This window comes from Coregonus clupeaformis, chromosome 9 (genome assembly GCF_020615455.1).
Source record: "Coregonus clupeaformis isolate EN_2021a chromosome 9, ASM2061545v1, whole genome shotgun sequence".
Classification (NCBI taxonomy): Eukaryota; Metazoa; Chordata; class Actinopteri; order Salmoniformes; family Salmonidae; genus Coregonus; species Coregonus clupeaformis.
The window spans coordinates 30,036,454-30,040,086 of NC_059200.1; the positions used below are offsets into that span (position 1 = coordinate 30,036,454).

General features: G+C 36.8%; 1 non-coding gene across 1 annotated transcript; it reads right to left on the minus strand.

The window, feature by feature from the left end:
* Positions 1–587: 587 nt before the first annotated feature.
* On the minus strand, positions 588–662 carry trnae-uuc. The gene has a single exon. It is a non-coding gene; the product is annotated as a tRNA-Glu (tRNA).
* Between the last annotated feature and the right edge of the window lie 2,971 nt (positions 663–3,633).

Below are 3,633 nucleotides of genomic sequence, written 5' to 3' on the forward strand. Positions count from 1 at the left end.
ATATTGCTTGCAGGGAATCCTGTGGTGACACTGGCTCTGGGTGACGTTGAAGTATTCTGAGCATAACCAGGCTTTGTAGACTGACTGCAAGACAAGAGCACAGTGCCTGGAGGCTTTCACACACAGCAGGTTTTTGTCATAGCAGTGCCCGAGGTGATAATGGGTGTAATTGAGGCTAATGGATGGACATTAAACTATTTCTACAGTATTAGATTTTCTATGGGATTAAGGTCTGGAGTCTGGCTAGGCCACTACAGGACCTTAATGTGCTTCTTCTTGAGCCACTCCTTTGTTGCCTTGGCCGTGTGTTTTGGGTCATTGTCATGCTGGAATACCCATCCACGACCCATTTTCAATGCCCTGGCTGAGGGAAGGAGGTTCTCACCCAAGATTTGACGGTACATGCCCCGTCCATCGTCCCTTTGATGCGGTGAAGTTGTCCTGTCCCCTTAGCAGAAAAACACCCCCAAAGCATAATGTTTCCACCTCCATGTTTGACGGTGTTCTTACATTTTTACATTTTAGTCATTTAGCAGACACTCTTATCCAGAGCGACTTACAGTTAGTGAGTGCATACATTTTCATACTGGCCCCCGTGGGAATCGAACCCACAACCCTGGCGTTGAAAGTGCCATGCTCTACCAACTGAGCTACACAGGGCCTAGGCAGCAATCCTCCTCCAAACACGGTGAGTTGAGTTGATGCCAAAGAGCTCGATTTTGGTCTCATCTGACCACAACACTTTCACCCAGTTCTCCTCTGAATCATTCAGATGTTCATTGGCAAACTTCAGACGGGCCTGTATATGTGCTTTCTTGAGCATGGGGGACCTTGCGGGCGCTGCAGGATTTCAGTCCTTCACGACGTAGTGTGTTACCAATTGTTTTCTTGGTGACTATGGTCCCAGCTGCCTTGAGATCATTGACAAGATCCTCCCGTGTAGTTCTGGGCTGATTCCTCACCGTTCTCATGATCATTGCAACTCCACGAGGTGAGATCTTGCATGGAGCCCCAGGCCGAGGGAGATTGACAGTTCTTTTGTGTGCTCCTAATCTCAGTTTGTTACCTGTATAAAAGACACCTGGGAGCCAGAAATCTTTCTGATTGAGAGGGGGTCAAATACTTATTTCCCTCATTAAAATGCAAATCAATTTATAACATTTTTGACATGCGTTTTTCTGGATTTTTTTTTTGTTATTCTGTCTCTCACTGTTCAAATAAACCTACCATTAAAATTATAGACTGATAATTTCTTTGTCAGTGGGCAAACGTACAAAATCAGCAGGGGATCAAAAACTTTTTTCCCCTCACTGTGTGTGTATATATATATATATATATATATATATATATATATATATATATATATATATATATACTGTATATATATATATATATATATATATATATATATATATATATATATATATATACACATACATACATACAGTATATATATGATTATATAAATGACTATATAAATGACTATATAAATGGTTCTCATGTGTTTCTGATTTCTAAGATTTAATTCATCTGACCTCTCTTTTCCTGGCATAATCTGTGTATTATAAAAATAAAATAAAATGTATGTTCAATTTGGGCTTGTCTTTGGGAAGCTGAAATAAGATAACTGTGTGTCTTCCAATGTGTCAAATTGATTCACAAATAGAAATAATGTGTTAAATATATTTGTATCTTACAAAGTCATTCTAAGCCAAAATGATTGTTTTAGGGTAATCATGGTTTCACCTCCCAAACACATATACTGTATGTGACCTTGGTCTACCACAATACAGGCATACTGTTTATGTCCTAAGAAAGCTATCTTAACTATTTTACTATTGAAAAACTATATCACAGCAGAGGTTTTTACAGAGTATATGTATATGAATTGAACTTGGATTTGAATATATGATATAAAAAAAGTCTGAAATCTATGAGATGTATGAGATTCAAATTCTTTATTTATCCTAAATAAAATATATTATCACTGTAGCCTTTAATGCCTACAAAGAATTAGTAGGCACTAATTTTATGTCAGTGTCTAATGAACTGCTAGTTTCTTTCGTTTATATTGCTAAAAGATAGTTTTTTTCTTACGACTGACTGTGGTGTTTAATTTAATATCTAACGGACATTGTTGACATGCTGATTATAAACTGGTTGAAGATGCCAAACACTGTAAAAGAGACAACCATGTTGATAACTGCACCTTGGGATTGGAAATCCTGCCTGCCTTGTATGACTAATGTGTGAAACATTGTATGGTCTCCCTATTTCCAAAAAGGCCACTTGTACCCTTCATTGGCTGTTGCCCATCCTACTAGAATATGAAGGAATCATACCTCTATCAGAGAAGGGAAGGGGGGACATAAATCTACACTTGTCCTAAGCCTGTATTCTGTAAGGGGAATACTTCTTATGCCATTTTATACACTGTGCTTTAATGTTTAGAACTTTTTGCACTAGTTCTAATAACATTTATTTTTCTCTGAGATTGTTTTGAAACTGTGCTAATTAATTATGTTCTAACAACAAATATTATCCCATATCTGTGTTTCTAGCTAACCTGTATATATGAAATCTGTTTTCTGTTTCTATTGTATTTTGGGCGGACCAGTGCCTGCTCACTGTTAAAGCCCAATAAAGTAATACAATCGTTCATCAACAGCCTCTCTTTTTGTGAGCGGTACAATCTTGAACAACCTGAAATTTTGATTAAAGTTGATAGGTCACATAAATCATATATTCCGTGTTACTCTGTTTTACCAGTAGAGAGAGCCATTGTTAAGTGAGAAGTGTGAGAAAATCAGTATGCTGTATATTTGTGAGAGAACTGTCTGCAGCACAATACTATTTCTGCATCAAGTATCAGTGAGAAGGTTTTATACTGAATACTATTAAACAATATGATTTAATTTCCTACTGATATCTGTTATATGATCAGTCAAATTCCTGGAACATCAACAAATAGACACCAACTACTGCAAATTGGATTATCACAATCACATTTCAAATGTGATGTGTGACAATATGCCTTGATAAGCAAATTGCCTTAGAAAACAAAAGTCTACTGTATGTGTAAGTATGTTCTTAACAAAGCAAAATTGCTATTTTAATTTCACTTTAAACACCGGAGTGAGCAACTATATTAGCATGGTCAAGTGTTTCATAAATGGTGCACCTTTTGAAATGATTGGAAATTATTACCTTGTAAGTGGCCTATTCATGTCCTTATGAATTATACATATTATCTGCTGAAGTAGTCTCCAACATTATTTGGTGGTACTATAGTGTACAGTATATCCACTCTGACAGCAGTTGTGTCTGATTGATTTTTGCAATAATGTTGTTCTATTTCTCTTCAAACAGTGCAGTATGTGGGCCTGGTCTCGCTAATACATCTGCTGTTCTGTTGACATCTGTCATATGTTGAGAAAAATAATGGATCACAGCAGATCTTCACATCAGAAAAGGGCAGTTTCCCAGTGCTCTGTTGTATTGATGTTCAAATCTCATTCTGAACATTGGATCTCATAAAGTTACTCTGAAAGCATGATCCATTCCCAATGGTGGAAAGTGATAAAAGGCATATTTATATGAAGCTTGTTTTATTGCTCTTGGAATGGTGCTTCT